Source organism: Eulemur rufifrons, chromosome 28, assembly GCF_041146395.1.
Source record: "Eulemur rufifrons isolate Redbay chromosome 28, OSU_ERuf_1, whole genome shotgun sequence".
In the NCBI taxonomy this organism is placed as follows: Eukaryota; Metazoa; Chordata; class Mammalia; order Primates; family Lemuridae; genus Eulemur; species Eulemur rufifrons.
Genome location: NC_091010.1, coordinates 71,662,576 through 71,684,545, shown reverse-complemented (window position 1 = coordinate 71,684,545; position 21,970 = coordinate 71,662,576). Strand labels below are relative to the sequence as shown.

The 21,970-nt window shown below is 45.6% G+C and overlaps 1 long non-coding RNA gene and 1 pseudogene across 1 annotated transcript in view; both read left to right on the top strand.

Moving 5' to 3' along the window:
* The window catches only part of LOC138376170 (programmed cell death protein 1-like), a 221,197-nt pseudogene that overhangs the window by 22,466 nt on the left and 176,761 nt on the right, over nt 1-21,970 (top strand).
* The window catches only part of LOC138376254 (uncharacterized), a 79,973-nt gene continuing 68,912 nt past the window's right edge, over nt 10,910-21,970 (top strand). Inside the window, exon 1 of the long non-coding RNA XR_011231656.1 lies at nt 10,910-10,998. This is a non-coding gene — a long non-coding RNA (uncharacterized lncRNA). The remainder of the gene's footprint in view (nt 10,999-21,970) is intronic.

The following is a 21,970-nucleotide window of genomic DNA, read 5'->3' as shown; positions in this document are numbered from 1 at the left end:
TGTCATTTGCAGCAATGTGGGGGCAACTGGAGACCATTACCCTAAGTGAACTACCTCGGGAATGGAAAACCAAACACCATACGTTCTCACAAATAAGTGGGAGCTACTACATGGATACACAGAGGCACATGGCAATATAAAGGACATGAAAACCTAGAAAGGGGAGGAATGGACAGTGGGTGTAGGATAAAAACTTGCCCACATGAACACTATATTCTGATGACGGACACACCAACACCTTGGACTTCAGCACGACACAAGGTAGCCATGTAACAAAAATACTTGTACCACCTTAATTAGTATTTTGAAAGAAAAAAATAAGATTGCACTGAAAGTTCTATACAGAACAATTAAAGAAGAACGGGAAATAAAAGGTATCCATACGTGAAAGGAAAGTAAATCTATTCACAGATTCCAAATCACATCACCTTAAATATAGAAAATCCCAAAGAATTCAAAAAAATTATTTGAACCAGCAAACAAAAACAGATAAGTAACAGAACAACATTTCAGTACACAGAAATCCATTTTATTCCTGTACTCTGGTAATCAAGAACGTGGAAATAAAATTAAAACAAAAATTCCATTTGAATTATATCAACAAAAGTAACCCACTCAGGAAAAAAATTAACAAAGGTACAAGACCTGTACGTGGAAAATTCCAAAACATTATTGAAAAAAGCTAAAGAAAATCTAAACAAATATCAAGACACTTCACGTTCATCGACTGAAGACTTAATATGTTTCAAGATGGCCATACTACACAGGTGATCCCAGCTGAGGCCCCTTTTACACGAGGCTCCTTTCTGATGAGACCCTTAAAGGTGACCCCCCCAGGTGAGACCCCTCTTAGGTGGGGCCATTTCAGCACAGGCCCCTCCCAGGGGCCTCTCCGTTTTTCTGAAAGACACAGGACAGTGAGCCCATCTGACTTTCCATTTCCAGATCCTGGCTCCCAAGACGCTGAACTGGGAGTGTCACTGGCTCTCCGGCAAGGCCAGGAGGGCTCCCTGGCGCCGCCGTCCCCGCCCCGGTGAGCAGCGAGGGCTGCAGTGCCGGCGCGGGCCACCAGAGGGCGCAGCGCCCTTCATGTCCCACGGCGGCTTTGCCCGCGGCGTGAGAGGACGCGGTGCCGCCACCTTAGCGTCGCCCCGCAGGCGCTGCAACCATGCCGCCCGCCGGCCTGGCCTCAGACCCGAAGCGACCGCGACCTCCTCGTCTGTCCTCAGACGCGAGGCCCCGAGGGTGAGTGCGACCTTCCCGTCCGAGCCCCGCGGGCACCGCCTTCCCGTGCGCAGCCGCCTGCTGAGGGGCGGCCGGGCCTCAGAGACCCGGGAGGGGCTCCGTGGGGACGTGTGGAAACGGGGCACCCGCACTCCCCACCCCACCGAGGTCCCCCGCGCCCAGGACGTGGTGGCCACGGGTGTGACGTCCACGCGGTGGCCTCTCCGCCCCAATGGGGTAGCAGCCTCTGAGCTGGACGTGGGTCTGGCTCAGCCTCTGTGAGGGAGGTCGCCGTCCTCTCTGTGTCACCGGCAGGGCGTTCAGGTGGTTGCTCATGAACACAGTTTCCTTACAGCAATTTCGTCCTTCCCGGGAACGTGGCGTCGCCGCGCAAGGTCCTCTGTCTCCCGCCTTCAGAGTCTCCGGCGTCCTTGCCGTGTGAGGTCTGCTGCTTCACGGTAAGTCCTCCCGTGTGTTTCACCGTGTGTTTTGCAGCAGCCACACGCTCCCAGCTCGTCACCGTTAACCCCAAATCAGGGCTTCCATTTTTTTTAACTGTAGCCTTTCTAGTGTGTGTGAGGCGGTGTGTCATTGTCGTTGGAATTTGAATTTCGGACGACCTGTGACCTGGGCGTGGACTCTGAGCAGGTGCAGTTGCTTCTGTCAGGAGGACCTGTGACCCTGGCCGGGACTCTGAGCAGTGACAGTTGGTGGAGTCTGTGAGGACTCCCTGTGACCTGTGACCTTGGTGCAGAGTCTGCACAGGCACAGTTGCTGGTGTCTGTCAGGGAGTGACCAGGAGGAGGGGGTCCCCCTCTCAACCATGGGGTGTGCTGCCTTGCGCATCCTGGGCCGCTCCCCTGTCCAGGCCGCCTGTAGCGACACAGGACTGTGTGAGGTTGGCACGGGCCTGGGGCTGGGTGCAGGTTGCTCTTGTGAATTCAAGTGAAGTTTGGGGAAGACCCTTCCCTACAAAACAGGAAAGGAGCCCTTCTACCTCCAGTTTTGGAGGTTTTGAACGCAACTCACCTCCCTCAGTACAGAACATAGGGTAGATGTAGCCACATTCCCGACGCACGAGCTCAGGGGAGCTCAGAGGAGTGAGACTTTAGGGTGGAAGACAGGAGCCTCTATGTGTCCAGAAATGACTGAGGTACCCTGTGTGGGCAGGGAGAGCCAACCCCGGTGTCCTGCCGCCTTCCTCCTGCCTCCCACAGCTCCCGCTGGAACCGCCTCCTGGCCCACAGCAGCAGCAGGGGCTCCGGCCATCACACACAGGCTCCACACCTGATCACAAGGAAGAGACGGGTAACGGCTGCTCCTCCCTTCCAGGTCAGTCCAGGAATTCCAGCGGCCCTCTGCTTATCACTTAGTCCTGTCCCGACCCTGGGATGTGCAGGAGCCAGGGAGAAAAAGCCTTCTTAGATGCCCTGCCCAGCGAGATCCTGATCTCTGCCAGAAAAGGAAGAAAGACATGCATTAAGGTAACCTAAGTGGCTGTCACAGTCTCCCACACATTGGGACTCCTGGGAGAGTCCCCAGAAGATCTGTGGTCTGTAGCCCAGGCACCCCAGGTATTTAGGCAACCTGGGACATCCCACACATGAGCCCCATTCCGTGGGCCAGTTCTGCCAGGGTGATTTAGGAACCCTGATACATCCCACAGATGAGCTCTGGTCTGCAGTCCAGTCCCCCCAGGGATTTAGGGAACCTGGGACAGCCCACAGATGAACCCTGGTCTTTAGTCTGGCCCCCCCCCCCAGGGATTTAGGGAACCTCGGACAGCCTAGAGATGAGCCCTGGTTTGTGCACAGGTACCCCTAGGGATTTAGGGAAACTGGGACAGCCTACAGATGAACCCTGGGGTGTAGACCAGTCCTCCCAGGGATTTAGGGAACCTGGGACAGCCCACAGAGGAGCCCTGGTCTGTAGACAGTCCCACAGTGATTTCAGCAACCTGGGCCACCCGACAGAGAAGCTTTGGTGTGTAGACAAGTCACCCCCAGGGATTTAGGGAACCTGGGACATCCCACAGAGGTGCCCTGGTCGTAGGCCAGGCCCCCAGGGATTGTGGGGACCTGGAATAACTGTAGTCTGTACGGTAGTCCCCCAGGAAATTTAGGGAACCTGGGACATCCCTCAGGTGAGTCCTGGTATGTAGCCTAGTCTTCCCCAGGGAGTTTGGGCCCTGGGCAGCCCACAGGTGAGCCCTGGTCTGTAAATTAGTCCCCAAGGTATTTGGGCAACTTGGGACATCCCACAGTTGAGCCTTTGTGTCTGTGTCATTCCCCCTGCCCCCTCCCCCGTGATTTATGGAACCTGGGACGTCCCACAAATAAGCCCTGGCTTATAGGCCTGTCCTCCCCAGATGTTTAGGGAATCTGGGGCATCCCACAGATGAGCCCTGGGCTGTAGGCCAGTCCCCTCAGCGACTTGTGGGACCTGGGACAGCCCACAGAGGAGCCCTGGTTTTTAGGCCACTCCCCAACAGGGATTTAGGTAACCTGGGACAGGCCCCAGATCATCCCTGGTCTGTAGATCAGTCCCCCCAGGTATTTAAAGACCTGGGACATCCCAAGGATTAGCCCTGGTCTGTACGCCAGTCTCTCCAGGGATTTAGGGAACCTGGGACATCCCAGAGGTAAGCCCTGGTGCGTATGCCAGTACCCAAGGCATTCAGGGAACCTGGTACATCCCACAGATGAGCCCTGGTCTGTTGGCCTGTGCCCTCAGTGATTTAGGGAACCTGGGACAGCTCTGGTCTGTGGGCCAGTCCCCCCAGGGATTTAGGGAACCTTGGACATTCCACAGACGAGCCCTGGTCTTTAGGCCAGTCTGCCCCAGGGATTTAGGGAGCTGGGCCAGCCCACAGGTGAACCCTGGTGTGTAAATCAGTCCTCAAGGGGTTTGTGCAAGCTGGGGCAGGCCACTCCTGAGCCCTGGCCTGTAGGCCTGTCCCCCCCTTGAATTTAGACAACCTGGGACAGCGCACAAATAACCCTGGTCTGTAGGCCTGTCCTCCCCAGTGATTTAGGGAACCTGGGACAGCCCACAGAGGATCCCTGGTTGTAGGCCAGGCCCCCAGGGATTTTGGGAACCTGGGGCTGCCCAGAGATTAGCTCTGGTCTGTAGACCAGTCCCTTCCAGGGACTTAGGGAACCTGGGACAGCGCTCAGATGAGCCCTGCTTTGTTGCCCAGTCCCCCCCCGCTGGAATTTAGGAAATGTGGGACAGCCATCAGATGAGACCTGGTCTGTAGGCCAGTCCCCCAAAGGATTTAGGGAACCTGGGACAGCATACAGATGGCCCTATTCCGTTGGCCAGGCCCCCTGGCATTTAGGGAACCTGGGACATCCCACAGATGAACCCTGTTCTGGAGGCCTCTAGCCTCCCCCCCCCAGGGATTTAGGGAATCTGGGACATCCCAACAGTTGAGCCCTGGTCTGTAGGCCAGACCCCAAGGGATTTAGGGAACCTGTTGTTGCCCAGAGATGAGCCCTGCCCTGTAGGCCAGTCCCTTCCAGGGACTTAGGGAACCTTACACAGCCCACAGATGAGCCCTGCTCTGTAGGCCAGTCCCCACCCCTGGGATTTAGAGAATGTTGGACAACGAACAGACAAGCCTTGTTGGGACTGCCATGTCCTGCGTGAGAAGTGGGGACCCGTTCCCTGCATGAGGGGAGATGGGGCTAATGCATGCCACCCACTGTTAGAAAAGGCGGGGACACAACGCGCTGCTTGAGAGGAGACAGGGACCCTTGCCCCGAGTGAGAGGAGGTTTAGCCAATGCGCTCTGAACACCATTAGAGCAGGCGGGGTTGCCGCGTCCTGCATGGGGGGAGGTGTGATGTCCCTGCCCTATGGGGCAGGAGCCGGGGCTCCTGAGCCATGCCTGGGAGGAACTGGGGCCCCCATGCCCGACGGGAGAGGAGGTGGTTCCCTGTACCTTGCCTGAGGATGTGGGGACCCGAATCATGTGTGAGAGGAGGGGGAGCCATGTGCCCTGCATCAGAGGAGGCACGGCACCTGCGAACTGGTTGATATGAGGCAGCCCTCCCTGCCCTGCGTGAGAGGAGGAAGGGTTGCTGTGCCCTGCATCGGAGGAGGCGCTGCCGCCATGCCCTGCATGACAGGAGGCTGGACACCTGGTCCGTGCTTGACAGGAGATGGCCCTCTGTGCCCTGCGTGAGAGGAGGTTGGGTGGTTGTGTCCTGCGTGAGGGGAGGAGGGGCCGATGCACCCCCGCCCCACAGAAGAGGAGGGGCCCCATGCCCCGCATCGGAGAAGGCGGTGCTGCCATGCTTTGCCTGAGAGGAGGCGACGCACCTGCGCCCTGCTTGACAGGAAGCGGCCCTCTGTGTCCTGCGTGAGAGAAGCAGGGGCCAACGCGTCCCACCCACTGTTAGAAGGGGCAGGGTCACAACGCCTTGCTTGAGAGGAGGCGGGGCCCCTTGCCCAGAGTGATAGGAGGTTAAACCAAGGCACCCCCCTCGCCCCCGCTATTAGAGCAGGCAGGGCTGTCTTGACCTGCATGAGGGGAGGTGGGATGGCCACGCCCAATGGGGGAGGAGCCAGGACTCCTCAGCCAATCGTGGGAGGAAGTGGGGCCCCATGGCCCACAGAAGAGGAGGTGGAGTCCCCTACCATATATGAGAGGAAGTGGGGTCCCGAATCCCCAGTGACAGGAGGTGGGGCTGCTGTGCCCTGCGTAAGAGGAGGGGCCAAGCCGTCCCACCCACTGTTAGAGGAGGTGGAGCCACAACGCCCTGTTATAGAGGAGGCAGGGCCCCTTGTCCAGAGTGACAGGAGGTTTAGCCACTGCATCCCCCGCACCGTTAGAGCAGGCGGGGCTTTTGCACCCTTCATGAATGGAGGTGGGATGGCCACTCCCCATGGGGGAGGAGTCAGGATTCCTAAGACAATCCTGCAAGGAAGTGGGGCCCCCTTGTGCCACGAAAGAGGAGGTGGGGCTACATACCCCAGATAAGAGGAGGTGGGGGCCGAATCCGGCATGAGAGGGGTGTGCCTGCCATGCCCTGCATGAGAGAAGGACAGGCCAATGCGTCCCCCACGCTGGTAGAGGAAGTGGGGATCACAGCGCCCTGTTTGAGAGGAGGCAGGGCCCCTTGTCCAGAGTGAGAAGAGGTTTAGCCCATGCACTCCCCGCCGCTAGAGCAGGCGGGGCTACCGCAACATCCATGAGGGGAGGTGGAACGGCCACGCCCTATGAGGCAGCACCCTGGACCCCTGAGGGAATCCTGGGTGGAGGTGGGGCCCCCATGCCCTGCAGAAGAGGAGGTTTGGCCCTGTACCCTATGAGAGGAGTTGGGGGCCCGAATCCAGTGTGAGAACAGGTGTGGCTGCTGTGCCCTGCATGAGAGGAGGAGGGGCCATTGCATTGTACCCACTGTTAGAGGGGGTGGGGCCACAGCGACCTGTTTGAGAGGAGGCGGGGCCCTTTGCCCAGAGTGACAAGAGATTTAGCCAATGCACCCTCCCCAATGTAAGAGCAGGCGGGGCTGCCGGTCCCTGTTGAGAGGCGATGGGATGGCCACGCCCTCTGTGGGAGGAGCCGGGACTCCTGAGCAATCCTGGGACGAAGTCTGGCACCATGCATGAGAGGAGGTTGGGGCCTGTATCCAGCTTAGAGCAGGTGTGGCTGCTCTGCCCTGCATGAGTGGAGGAGGGGCCATTGCCTCCCACCCACTGTTAGAGGAAGTGGGGCCACTACAACCTCTTTGAGAGGAGGCAGGGCCCCTTGCCCAGAGGGAGGGCGGTTTAGCCAATGCTCCACCTCCACCGTTAGAGCAGGCGGGGCTGCCAGGCCCTGCATGAGGGGAGATGGGATGGCCACGTCCTATGGGGGAGAAGCCGGGAATCCTGAGCCAATCCTGGGAGGAGGTGGAGCCTCCATGCCCAGCGAAAGAGGAGGTGGGGCCCCGTAGTGTCTTTCCCATGATTCTCAGGTAGGCCCCCTGTGGACGCCTGAAACCAGGATACTATCAAACCTTACTTATACTATGATTTTTGCCTACACATACATGTTTATGATAAAGTTTAATTCATAGATTAGGCATAATAAGAGATTTACAACAATAATAAATGGAAGAATTATAACAAAATACTATAACAAAAGTTATGTGAATGTGGTCTCTCTCTCTCTCTCAAAATAACTTACTGTACTGTACTTGCCTATTTTCAGACCTCACTTGACTGCTACATATGCCCACTGATAACGAGTGCAAGACATTTTAGCTGAAAGGTCTTCCTTCCAAACTTCTAGGAGAAAGGACAAGAGGGAAAATATGTGAGCATTATAAAAGTATGCTTATCGCTGATACTTCCTTGAACCACAGGTGTACGGGATCTGCTCCCCTTAGATGTCAGATACAGACTGACTTTGATAGACAACCTACTTGGAACGCAGATTTAGGGTGACCTTGCCAAATTGGTAACGGCTGGTCCTGTTCTTGTTGCAGTCCTGTTTGCATATGCACGGAATGGGAATGTAGCACCTGTCTGCAATTCCTCTTGACCACAGATTAAAAAGATATTAAAACCAGGTGGCCGGTTTTGTTGCCTGCAGAACCAGCGGCGCTAGGACCGCGGACGCCGGCTGCCGCCTTGGCGCGTGTGGGGACAGAGGGCGCCTGCGGCTGCGCGGGAACGTGCTGAAGCGGCTGTGGGCAGCGGCGCGGGAGCCGGGAGGGAGCGGAGGTAGGAGTGCGTGCAGGGCTCCCGCGGGCACAGCCTATCCGGGCGGCAGGGAGGAGCAGCCCGCGGGGACGCCAACTGTCCTGGCGACGGCACCTAACTTCCTGCCACCGCTCCGGCTTCTGGCCACAGCCGGCTGGCGAGGACACATAGTAACGCGGGCGGCGGGTCCCCGCGGCGTCCTCTGAGGCGGCGCCGCCAACATGGCGCCCGCCCGTCCCTGCTCAGGCCCCAAAGGCGCCGGCGGCGGGAACAGGCGGCTCCGGCGGGAGGGCCGGGCGCGGGGGCGGGGCGGGGGCGGCGGCGGAGCCGGAGAACAATGGTGGGGAAAGCCCGGGGGCGCGGGGCCTGCTTGGGCCGGGAAGCTGCACAGTCGCGTGAGCACGCCCGCCGGGCCCCTGCGCCGCCCGCCCGGCCAGGCCTCCGGCCCTGCGCGGTGGGGCCAGCCGGCAGCGCGGGCCCCGGGGTGCGGAGGGCGGAGAGGAGACGACGCTTCGCGGGCTCCGGGCGCCGTGGGCGGTGGGAGCCGCGGCGCAGGGTCGGGCCGAGGCCAGGCAGGGGTCCGTGCGTGTCCAGGGGGCTGCGGGCGACCCCGGGAGCGAGGCCGCCGCTGCCTCAACGGGTCCTCGCGGGCCTCCGGGACTGTCCTGCGGGGTCCGCCGCCTCCTCCCGGCGGAGCTCTGGGGAGAAGCTGCCGGGCCGCGCTGGGACGAGGGGGCTCCTTGGGGGCGGCCGGCCGCGAACTTTCCTTTGCTCTGTCCTGCCTCGCGCTTTTCTTCAGAGCCAGCTGTGGAGGCGCTTGCGGGGTGTGTGTGTGTGTGTGTGTGTGCTTTGCGGGTTTGCACAGCACCTGGTGTTTTACACGGCGCCCTATGTACTGTGTGTACACACTGCCCTTGTCACGCTGTGTATGCAAGCGCTACCTGTTGTCTCATACAGTGTATACGAAATACTTGGTGTCATAGACAACGGTGTATACATAGTACCGCATGTCATACATGGTGTGTAGGGAGTATTCTTGTCCTTAATCCCTTACCAACATTTTTACTAGGAATTTTCACAAGAAGTAAAAAGTAATTGATTTGAGTTCAATGTCTACTTGTATCTCTCACGTATTGACTTTGAGTTACTTACTTGCAGTGCCACTGTCACATTTCAAAACAAGTATGAATCTGCTTTGGCGCGGAGACTCTGTGCAGAGGTTGCACTGCAGGTTGTCAGTGCTTTGTCCCCCAGTAGTCTTGGTTTTTGAAATGTTTTGGTGTCTACGATTTTATAACACAGATGAGTTACAATAATATGTATTAATATCATGTATTGTCTGTCTACTGTATATCAGCCACTGTGCAATTATTTACAAACATTATCTCACTTAAAACCCTTACGTATTATCTTAAAAGCATAGCAGTCCTCCTTTAAGTTATAGAAGGTTCACCTCCTTGTAGCACACCCCTCCTCCCATCCCATTGCATGACAAACAGAAAAACACACACAGAAGAGAAGTGGGGGAATCAGATGTTTTGAGAGAGAATGTGATCCGTGTCACATGAAAGTTTGAGAATCCCTGGAATAAGAGGTAAATGATAGAAATGAAGATAATGGGAGAGAGATAAGACTCTAAATCTAAATACTCAATAAAATAGTCTTTTTGAGTAATCATGGCTTAACTTTAATTTTTAAAACATATACAGAAATGAAGTATTGCTTTAAAGAAAGAGCTTAGGTGTGCATAGGTACCTGCTGTTATGTTTTTTCTGTAGGAAATTCATAAAAAGTTACTTAGTTTGTATTGTGAAAATGCTATATGAGCTTTAATATCAAAATTAGTTACAAATGGAAAGAAATAGTCTATAACATAAAAATTATTTGGAGTTTTCTTAGTATTTGTATAATCCATTACATACTTTAGGAGGGAAACTTAGGAAATTAGATATTTAATTCAACAAATAATCTAATTAGATATTTAGTTAATCTTTCTTTTTTGTATATTTTCTATTTCAGAGTAGTATTCTGATTTTTAACTCAGGTTTCTTTTAAGGGAAATTTAGCATCTTGGAATATATTTTCACAATTAAGGTGCAGGGTAAGATCTTTTAAATGTGTTTGATCAGATAGCAATAGAAATACCCTTATGTGCAAACACTGAAGCAATTTATTCACACTGTTAAATCATTGTAAAGTTGCATTTGCACTGGGTATGTGGCAGATTTCAGTTACAGTTGGTAACATCAGCAATTGTCCAGACTGCTCCATAAATGGCTAAAAGTTTGTCTACCTTTATGTAAAATCAAAAAGAGAAATGATGAAGGTAATAGAATACTGTTGCATCAGAGTTTTGAAGGAGTCACATAGACTGTTATCTGTATGTTCTTCAGAAATGAGAGTGATACATTTCCAGATCACATTATCTTATATGTTAGTTGGAAAATGTGTGTTGCTGAAAACTTGTACACAAAGTTTTATTTTTTAAACTGAATAATAAGTATAGTAGGTAAGCTAGTTTCATTTTAAATAAATGCTTTTATAGTTCAAGTTACTTCATAATTAAATCTGTTTCATAAAATCACATTAAAATTGCATTTTTTGTACAAGTAGAATATATGCAATTTTAATGTCTTAACTTCATTTATTAATACATTGTTATTTATTGAAACTCTGCTTTGTGCCATACACTTGCTAGGTGCTGAGGTGAACAAGATAAGAGAGTTCTTGCCATTGCAGAGTTTATAGTTCAGAGTAACGCAATTACTGAAGGAAGCACAATAAAGTGTAACAGAAGAGAGTAAGTCCAGGGTACTGTGGAACAGAAGCTGAAATAAGATACATTGTATTTGAGTTAAAATTACTTGTGAGGTGTTAGCACTGATGATTTAAAATTTATTCTAATTTGTAACTTTTTTACTGTATTAATCACCTGAGGGTTTTTAAAATCAACTTACTTTTTTTTTTTTTTTTTTTTTTGGCTAGAGTGCCCTGGCATCAGCCTAGCTCACAGCAACCTCAAATTCCTGGCGTCAAGCAAACCTGCTGCTTTAGCCTCCGGAGTAGCTGGGACTACAGGTATGTGCCACCATGACCGGCTAATTTTTTCTATATATTTTTAGTTGTCCAGCTAATTTCTTTCTATTTTTAGTAGAGCCAGGGTCTCGCTCTTGCTCAGGCTGGTCTTGAACTCCTGACCTCTACCAATCTGCCCATCTCAGCCTCCCAGAGTGCTAGGATTAAGGCATGAGCCACCACTCCTGGCCTAAAAGCAACTTTCTTATGTTAATTTTTTACACTACTCTGTTGAAAAATAGACCTGTATTAAATATCAAACATATATTATGTTCTCCAGATATTATCTGGGCATTTAAGTGAAAGGTAGACCCATTTAAAAGTTTTCAGTGTTGGTTTTTTGTTTTTTTTGTTTTTTTTCCTGGTTTGGTCAGCTTGTATGTTAAGTAAATTTAAAATATAATTTAAAGAATGTAGGATCTTCTTTCTTAGTTTAAGCATTTATCATATGAACATAAAAGCAAGATATACAAATATTTTTCAATGGATTTCTGTTGAGAGCTTGTCACATTAATTCTCATAAGTGGGATTAAAAATACTACTTAAAAAATTTAGTTAGATACTATGGTTTATAGCAAGAGAATCTGACTTACATACATTTTAATTTGACTATGCACATTAGATCACTTTGCAAGTCCACTTTGCAAGCAGTTTCTAGCAAGCTAGGTTTTATCACAAACAGTGCCTATGGCACTACCATTTTTTTTTAAGATGTCCATCATTGAGCATCTTCCATACTAGGCAGTGTACATTTTCCATTTAGTCTTCACAACAGCATCATGAGGGGAATGTTGTTATAACAATTTTATAATAAGGGAAGAGACACAGTTAAATTGCTGGTACCCAAGTTCACACAGACATAATCAAATTGGTTTCAATCCATGGGTATGACTACCAAACCTGTAGTATGTTATGCTATTCTGTCTCCCTAAAACACATCAACCTCTTGAGTCTTTGTACTGATATGCCTTCATGTTCCCAATGTACCTTTATAAGTCTCCAAAAGTATGTAATATTAACAGAATATAAAAACTATGCTCATTCTACCTACAAAAGCAGGAGGTGGAAAGGCAGGATATTAGGAAACTCCTGGTAATCAAAACATTCCATATATAAAGTTCTGGTTAATTCCAATTTCACTGGTGATGATAGCTGGCAATCTAAGAACAAGTGTGGATAATTGGCTCACTTTCTTGCTGTCACTATGGTAGCTCACGTTATAAAGATAACTTGAGGCAGGAGCAGTGGAGGCGGGGAGACCTATGATCTTTATTTTAATACTTATGTAATGGAGAAAAATGTTTGAAAACACTTGAATTAACTCCAACATTAAAGCATTCTTGTCTTGAAAGGGGAAGTCATTGTCTTGAGGAATCTTTTAACATACCTTCTCCTGGATAAGTTCAATTTACATTGAAATAGCTAATTTCTTGAAAGCTGTGGTAAATGCTAAGGCTTCAGAATTCCATTAGGTGTGCACTGTCATCTAAAATAAAATACCATTTCATGAGAAGCATGTGGTGAAGAGAGTAACAGATGGAGTAAGTTATAGCATCCACAGATCCAGATCATCCTGACAGCCATCCACAGTAATGTTCCAGTGGGTTATTAAATATGATTTTCTCATATTTGATAGCTTTGGAAAGATTTTAGAAAAAAAATTTTTTTAAGGAAGGCTAAGTATAGAGAAGCTCTCTCAACTGGGAAGCTATTATGAATTTTTTAGTTTTCTCTTTTTGTAGATTCTTGATTTACCTGCTTATTGTTTGTTTTTCTGTCTCAAAAGTGCATCTGAAAAATGCTGTTTGAGAGAGCAAGTCCTTAATTTTGAATTGAATTTTGACATGGGGCCCTTCCCCAATTAATATAAAATATGCTTATTTTAACTGCCTGGTCAAAAAATAAGAATAATTTATTTGGGATTTCCATTGATGGCAAATTTAATAGGTTTTGGGAGGAGGTGTATTTACCATTAGAGATGTTATCTTTTTAAATTATAGACAATATAAAGTCTAAAGTAATTTTTTTCTACTGTACTTACAATTTATCATTTCTCTTATATGTTTGGAAATATCAAGTTTAATATCATTTAATATCAACATACCTGAAACGTTTCTTTTGAAATACCTACTTATTTACCACTCTTCACATATATGTTCTACACAATCTTTTTTTTTTTTTTTTTTGAGACAGAGTCTCACTCTGTTGCCCGGGCTAGAGTGAGTGCCGTGGCGTCAGTGTAGCTCACAGCAACCTCAAACTCCTGGGCTTAAGCGATCCTACTGCCTCAGCCTCCCAAGTAGCTGGGACTACAGGCATGTGCCACCATGCCCGGCTCATTTTTTCTATATATATATATTTTAGTTGTCCATATAATTTCTTTCTATTTTTAGTAGAGACGGGGTCTCGCTCTTGCTCAGGCTGGTCTCGAACTCCTGACCTCGAGCGATCCACCCGCCTCGGCCTCCCAGAGTGCTAGGATTACAGGCGTGAGCCACCGCGCCCAGTCTACACAATCTTAAGAAGCCTCTTACTTGTGATTAATATTCATGTTGGTTTGTTTCAGGCAAGAAACTGCCATTTGAATCATTTGAAAGTTTTTTTTGAAGGACTATTCAAATAAAACTAGTTTTAGTCCCAGTTACTTTCAAGTGACTTAAAAGCCAAACGACCAGCAGTCTAATATAAAGTTGGACTTTCTCTTGGTTCACCTGCAGTTTTAGACAAATGCTGATGAAAAATGTACTATTGTAAGCCTTAGTTACAGTAGTATTTGTACCATATTGTTTTAAATGAATTATTTGGGATTTTAGGTGACGGTGCTACACAAGTCACATTAGGAAGAAACAATATTAAGCATGCTGGTTCTCAATCATGAGTGAGCATCTAAATTGCTTTTTAAATTTTAAAAAAAACATTAAACCAGAATCTCTGGGGATGGATCTAAGCTCTAAGTTTTAAAAGTTACACTTTTTTAAATGTTTCACATTTCAAATTTTTTATTTTTCTAAGTGGTATTCATGCTTTCTTTTTAAATATTTCTTTTTGGAATAGATTATAGAAAATGGTGTACCCTGGGCCCTTTAGCTCTAAATCTCAGAAATTCTCTTTCAAGAATCAGATCAATTAAGTTTCCTGGGGGGAAAAAGATGATAATTAAAACAATCTGGGGGAAAAAAACACAACCTGAAAAATAAATGCATCCTAGAAGAAAGCCTTAAGTCTTTTCAGGTTCCTCAGAAATGCTACCGTGTTGCTAGGTAAGATGGATATCAAAGGTCCCATTGGCTGATGTCCCCCGATGGGCTTAGATATAGCTATAATCACAGGTGAATATGTACCATATCTTGAGGTAGGTAATATTCAGGAGATAGGCTGACGTCCAGTTTGAATGTCTGGGCATTCCAGTAACTGGACTGAAAAGCAGCAGCATGGCATTCCTGCCCCTTCTGCCCTCAGTGCTCTGGATTTCTCATAATCCTGTAGGAAAATCAGAAAAGCTTGGAAGCCTTTCCCTAGGGCAGTCGGACCAACCGTCTTGGGGTCACATCTGCACTCCGTGGTGAGACAACCTGAGAAAGTTTTCCGGGCTGTGCCCTGCTCTCTGGCTAGCCTCCTCTTTTCCCTGGCCTTTATCTGGGTTTCAGATGATTCTTCCTGTTCCTTCAGGTTAGGGGTGGCATTTCCACCTACAGGTTGTTCAGTGGGGATGGCCATCCAGAGGAGGAGATTCAAAGTCTTTCAGCTGAGTTCTAGAAGATTATGACTTACTTCCTTTGCCCTGGGAAGAAGTCCTTGAGCTGTAAGACTTACTGTGGCTTCAGCCACTACTGGACAATATCTGTGTTCACTCCTTGCTAACTGGATTTCTCACACAAGCATTTTGAGGCTTCATAGTGATCCTAGGACCTAGGCAGTTGTGATAATTTCCACAGGTTTCTTTAATTCCTCTGTAATATAGGTTCATAATTCTCCACCAGTTTCACAAAAGTCAAGGTGCGTGGCAGATTGGTTTTAAAGGAAGAGGGACATCTAGGAAGTGACAGGAAAGCCTCCCTGGGCCTGGTACTGTTGACAGGGTGTTCAGCAGAGTCTGGTCTGCATTCTTTGTTAGCTTCTCCCGCTGTGTGACACGGTCCTTCCCCAGGTGGCTGGATTCCCAGTGGTGTCAGTGTTCTGTCTTCTCAGTTTACCTCAGGGGAGAACACACAAAGTTCTGTGTTTTTAAAGTGTGTTCAGTCAAATTTTCTTAATACACATAATTTTCTCAGTTTCAGATGATCCGATACAGTCAAGAATTATATTCTTAATTGCTGCTGTTAGAATTGCATTTTAAAGAGAATATTTTTATAAAATTTGATCTTGAACAGAGTAGAAAATGTTAGGTGGTTATACTATTGTGAGTCAGTATTCTTAAGTAGGTACCATTTCATACTATTATCCTAAATATGTAAATAACAGGAAAGGAAAAGAATCTGAAGTATGAATCACAGAAAATAATTGCCTTTGAAAAATATGAATTCTCTGAAAAAAGGCTAAACTGAAAATTGGCCACTTCAGTCTCTGGTCTCTGTCTCCACAGCTCAGTCCTCAGGCTCCTTTTGGAGTCTCCGTCCCTGCACTGTGGCCTGAGAACTGCTTCAAGGCAGTGAACTGGTGATATCTTAAACATAGAGTTTACATTTGGGAGAGCAACACACTAGTAAAGTATAACTAAATATATTCAGTTACCTTACATTTTAAATATCTGTATTCTACATTCTGGGTATGTTTTGGTGTATATGGGGATGGATTTTATACTTTATCAAGCCTTACACTTTAAGTAGACATTATATCACTTAGGAGAATGGCACTTTATTGTGAGAAAGGACAAAGGCTGAAACAGTCTAATGACGTGCATTGTTTTCACTCTTCTTTCTCTTCCTTTTTTATGGAACCCTGCTCCTTAGATGATGTAATGGTCACTAGTTACCTTGCCCATCCTATCTTCAAAGATAGTGAAGGAGAAAGTTTGAGAAATGTCATTGTGAGTGAAGGAAATAGTTTGCCAGAATTCACCCAAAGTTAGCCTGAAAGCGTTACATGACTGGCCCAGCACCATCCTGGCAGGTTTGAGTGATTAGCCATGCCTCAGGCTGTGGCCTGGGTCTTGGCAATTTCAGGAAAATAATTTAGATTTAAAATACATGGCACATGTTAATAAACTATTGTAGCACAAAAGGCTTATATAATTCTCTCTACTTTTGTATGCTTGAAAAATGTCCATAACAGACACTTTTAAAAGTTAATAGTAACAGTAATGAGGGAAACTTTCCTAGCGGGTGGGGGAAAGTCTCAAAGGAAGAGGAAACACATGGAAAAAACAGGAATCATTGAAAATTCTTTGTAAATTGATAATTTTACATAGAAGCTACAAAAATAATCCTCTGCTGACTCCCCACTTGAACAAAGTGACATGTAAATTGGCTCCAGTAACTTTTTTCCATAAATATGATTCTGTGGTTTCTAGTCTATTTACAAGGTTTTGTAGCTGTTACTAGTATCTGATTTTAGAACATTTTCACTGTCCCCAAAAGAAACCGCAGATGCGATATCAGTCATCTCCCATTCTCTTCTCACCCCAGCCCCTGGCATTCACTGTTCCACTTTCTGTCTCTGGATTTTCTATTCTGGACATTTCATATGTGTGAAATCATCTAAATATGTTGGCTTTTGTGTCTGGCTTCTTTTACTTAGAATGTTTTCCAGGTTCATCCATGTTGTAGCATGTGTCACTACTTCATTCCTTTTTATGGCTGAATAATGTTTCATTGTGTCAATAATATTCCATTGGGTGTAACACATTTTGTTTATCCATTGATCAGTTGATGGACATTTGCGTTTTTCCCACTTTTTGGCTATTATGAATAATAATGCTGTGAATATACATGTACCTGTTTCTGTGTGGACATATATTTTCAGTTCTTTTGGGCATGTATGTAGAAGTGGAATTGCTGTGGTCATGTGGCAACTCTGTTTTCTTTTTGAGGAACTGCTGAACTGCTTTTGAAAGCAGCTGTACCATTTTACATTCCTACCAGCAATGTATGAAAATACCAGTTTCTCTGAATCTTTGTCAGCACTTGTTATTGTCCGGATTTCCTGACTATAGCTATCCTGGTGGTCATAAAGTGGCATCTCATTGTGATTTTCATTTGCTTTTCTCTAATGACTAGTGATGTTGAGCATCCTTGTGCTTATTGGCCGTTTGTTTATCTTCTTTGAATAAATGTCTGTTCACATCCTTTGTCCATGTTTTAGTTGGGTTGTCTTTATATTGAATTGTAAAAACCTTTTATGTGTTTTGAGTAGAAGTCTTTTATCAGATGTAGGATTTGCAGGTCTTTTTGACCATTCTGTGGCTGTCACTTTCTTGATGGTGTCCTTTGAAACATAAAAGTTTTTAATTTTGACGTAGTCCACTTTATCCATTAATATTTTTTCTTTGGTTGCCTTTTGACATGATATGATCCCTTTATTCTAGTTTGTTTGCATTCCACTGTGTAGATGCCCTGCACTGCATTCCACCAGTTCCTTGCGGATTTACTACTACAAAGACTGCTATGAGACATGAATGTGTAGGTACATCATTTTTGATTTTGCCAGTGGGATTGCTGGGTCAAAGAGAAAATGCATATGTAATCTTGGTGGTTATTGCCACATTCCCCTCCATAAAGATTGAGACATTTTCTGTTCCCACCACTGCTGTATGAGAATCCTTGTTTCTGTACAGTTGTATGACAGAGTACATTGCCAGGCTTCTATAGTTTTGCGAGTCTGATAGGTATTAAATAGAAATGCTATATTAGATGTAGTTTAGAAATTGGTCTTCTCTAAGAGAAATTGTCTTTCCATAACTTGACCTTTTGTGTTGTGTTTTCTGTTTGTCCATATCTTTTGCTCAGTTTTTCCATTGGGTTTTTGGGGCTTTTTCTGAAATTTTAGAGGTTTCTTTTTTTTTTTTTTTTTTAACATATCAAGAATATTAACCCTTAATTCATAATTTAATTTGTAAAAATTTCTTTTACCTATCCCATTTGTCATTTATATTTTTACCTTGTTTATGGTGTACTTTGGACATATAAAAGGTTTTAATTTTGCTTGTTTGCTTTAGGTTTTGTGGGGTCTTTTTGTGTTTTTGTGTGTATGTGGTGGTAGTCACATTTTTCAGCCTTTCACTTGCTTTGCTTCTGGATTTTGAGTCATAGGAAAGGCTCAGGCAGGAGGATCTCTTGAGGTCAGGAGTTTAAGACCAGCTTGAGCAACATAGCAAGACCCTGTCTCTACTTTTTATAGAGTAAAAAGTAGAAAAATTAACTGGGGGGGTGGCATGTGCCTGTAGTCTAAGCTACTTGAGAGGCTAAGGCAGGAGGATGGCTTGAGCCCAGGAGTTTGAGGTTGCAGTGAGCTATGATGATGTCACTGCACTCTAGCTCAGGCAAGAGCGCAAGACCCTGTCTCCAAAAACAAAACAAAACAAAAAACCCTGGAGTCTGTCTTCTCAAACCCTGCCACTGCTTTATCAATTAAATTTATTAAATCGTTTGTTGTCATTTAAATGATGTTCACTGTATCTTCACCAGGAGTAGATTCTATTTGAAGAAACCACTTTCTTTGCTCATTCATAAGAAGCAACTTCTCATGTGTTAAAGTTCTATCCTGTTATTGTAGCAATTGAGTCACATCTTCATCTTCCACTTCTTTTTTTTTTTTTTTTTTTTTTGAATTTTGAAGGCATTCACCCATGATTTTCTAGCTTCCACAGTTGCTACTGAGAAATCTGATACCAGTTTGTTTTATGACCTCTCCTGTCACCTACCCTGGGGAGCCTTTCATCTCCTCTTCTTACCACCAGTGTCTGACTTTCCAGGTGGATGTGCTTTGCGCTTCCTTCCATTCATATGCTGGGCATTTCATGGTCTTTGTCCATTTGCAGATGACAATTTTCATTGGTAGGTACTTTTCTTGAATGATTTTTCCCCTCTGTTTTCATTCTGTAACTCTTGTTATTCAGATATTGTATCACAAAGTTTTTTTCTCTTATCTCCTATTTGTGCATTTCTTGTCTTTTGTTTCTACTTTGTGCAAGATTGCCTCAACTTTATTTTCTAACCCTTTAATTGAATTTGTTTATCATATTTTAAAGTTTTTTGAATATTTCTATTTAGAGTATCCTATTTGTGGTTTATAGGTGCGATTCCATTTCTTACTCTTCTATGATATCAATTATATGTATTTTCTGTTTGCTCCATGTGACCTCTTTCACTCTTTTGTGGAGAAGCCGGTCTCAAATGTCTGGTGATTCCTGGCTGTCTGTCTGTATTTATGAGTGAGACATTGGGAAGCTAATTGGATATTCTTTGTGTGGGTTTTACTGTTGGGATGTCAGGTGGTCAGATGGCTGTTTCTTTAGGTTTCTTCAGATGTCAGTGTCTGAAGGTTCTTTCTCTGGGATCATTTAATTTCTCCAGAAAGGTACAGTTTGGTCTCTTGTCTGAGCCTGAGACCAGTCATCTGGAATTTGGTGGTAGAAATGGACTTTTTACCTGTTCATGATTCGTTAGGTAGCTTTTCCCTTAAAAGCCCCCCCATGCCCATCCCACCCACTCCAGCTTAGAATCCCCACCTTGCTCGCCTATGGAAATGGTATTGAGCCCAAGCCGCCCACAGTCTGCTTTCAATCCTGCGTGGCCTGATCTGAGTACAGCTCTCCACCTCCTTCATACGATTATCCTTATTCACCACACTCCCGCCACTGTCCTTTCTCAGTTATGTCTTTGCATGTGTTTTCCCCTTGGTGTGCCTAGCTCTTTTTCATCATTTAAGTTTTACTTCATTTATGATCTCCTTAACTTTCTATGATAGGCAGGATTGGTTAGGTTGTGCTGTGAAAGAAGCAACCTCAAACCTCAGTGGTTCAAAACAACAGGTCTTGCTCATACTACCCATCCATCATGGGTTAGTGGGAGCTCTGCCTCGAATGGTCCTCCTTCTGGTAGGAGGCTGACAGCAGCCACCATCGGGGCATTGCCATTGCCTGTGGTGTATAGAAAAAGTGTAGCAAATCAGAGTAAGATTCTTGAATCTTCAAATGCCAAGTGTCATAAATCACTTTTTTAGGGCTATGGGGAAGTGTGACAACCCAAATAGGTGGCCAGGCAAAGATCTCAGTCAGTGGAGGATTACGAAGCCAAAGTTCAAGGACAAACCACAGAAGCATCTGTGACCTGTGCTATCTGAAGAGGGATTTGGAAACTCAGTATTTAAAGAGTGAGGGCATATAGAAAGAGAAAAGGGGAGAGGGTGGGCCGTGATGCAAATGGTTACATTCTTGTGAGATTTTAGTTACTGCCAGGAAATCTGCATTTTACACAGGGTTAAGGAAAATGTTTGAAGAGAAAAGGGAGTAAAGGAAGAATCGGTTATACAGATGTCCCTGGGTAGCTGGAAGAAAGAATGGTCTTGTCTCTGTTCTGCACTTGGGAAGATAAACTTGTAATCCACATTATTAGTGTGGAATCAAAGTGGCCTTTAGTTTTAGGAGCTAGACTTAGCCTGCAGACCTGGAAGTTACAATTTGAATGTCCTCATTGATGGGAGGCCAGCAAACAGTGTTCTTATGAATGATCTGTGGGAACTGTCCCTGTAGATGCCTGAAGCCTATTTTTACCTTTCTGTGGCAATCTGGCCATAGTGTTAGTAACAGCTGTTCATTTGCAAGAGGGTGTTGCATGACTCAGCATCTGGGCTTGACCTTCCCTTTGGCATAGGGAGTTGGAGGGTCCTGAGATTTTTATTTTCCTTTACAAGTGCAATACTGCTGGTGCTTAGGACAACTAGAAGTATTTAGTGAACAACACTGATGACCACCATAGCAACCTTGACCACCCAATCTAAAGTGGCCCTCCCCATTGCCTGCTGATTTTTTCCTTTTCTTTTCTTTTTTTCACAGGACTTGTCACTATCTGAAATCATCCTTTTGTTTTCACATTTATTGTCTGTTCCCCCAATACCCTCAAATGTTAACAGTAAGCCATATAAGTATAGGAACCTTTCTGAATCATTCACCACTATATCCTGAGTACCTAGAGCAGTGCTTAGCAAATAGTAGGTGCTCAAAAACATTGGATGAATGATTCTAGGTTAATTTTTGAAATAAGTAAAATTTTACAGCACTTCCCACTAAAGGGAATATGCACTTTTAATAGAACTGGGCACTTTTCCTATTTTCTTTAATGTCCATTAAACAAAATTAGGTGTGCTTTTGATATGAATTGCTATAGACAGCTGAGAGTAATTTTCTTTGATAGTAATAGAGTTAATTTTAAGCATTCAAAAACATTTTAGGAAAAGTCATTAGAAATGACCGTCATTGATCAATACAAACTAGAAAGTTATCACAAAAATACAATGTATTATGTTTATAATTCCATAAACTTCCAATTGCAGTATTGATTTAGATCACTGGTAAAAAACTTTGTTGGCCCAACAATGTGGAGTGCAAAATTATGCAAAATTAGTAGTGTTGTCTAACATCAAATATTTTCAACTCTTAGCTATATTTTTATGAGAATACTTGTTTATCTTTGCTGAATAGGGAGACATTTATGTTATATTTAATCATAATTTTACATGACAAGATGTAAAAAAGAAAACAAAACCTTTTAACCTTCTAGTTCTTTATGTCCCTGCAGAAATGAATAGTCACTAATAATTATTACTCCCTATTGCTTGCAAATGACATTCTTCCTTATGAAAGAGTTTTTCCTTTCTGTGAATAAAGAATTTTTTACAGTTTGAAATTTTAGCTTTATATATTTATAGGCTGTCTTCTATTAGAAGTGTAAAATATTAGGGTTTTTAATGGAGGAAATTTGTAATTTAATATTTGTTAGGTTTGGACACATAACCCACTTTGGATAAAACCAAAATCATT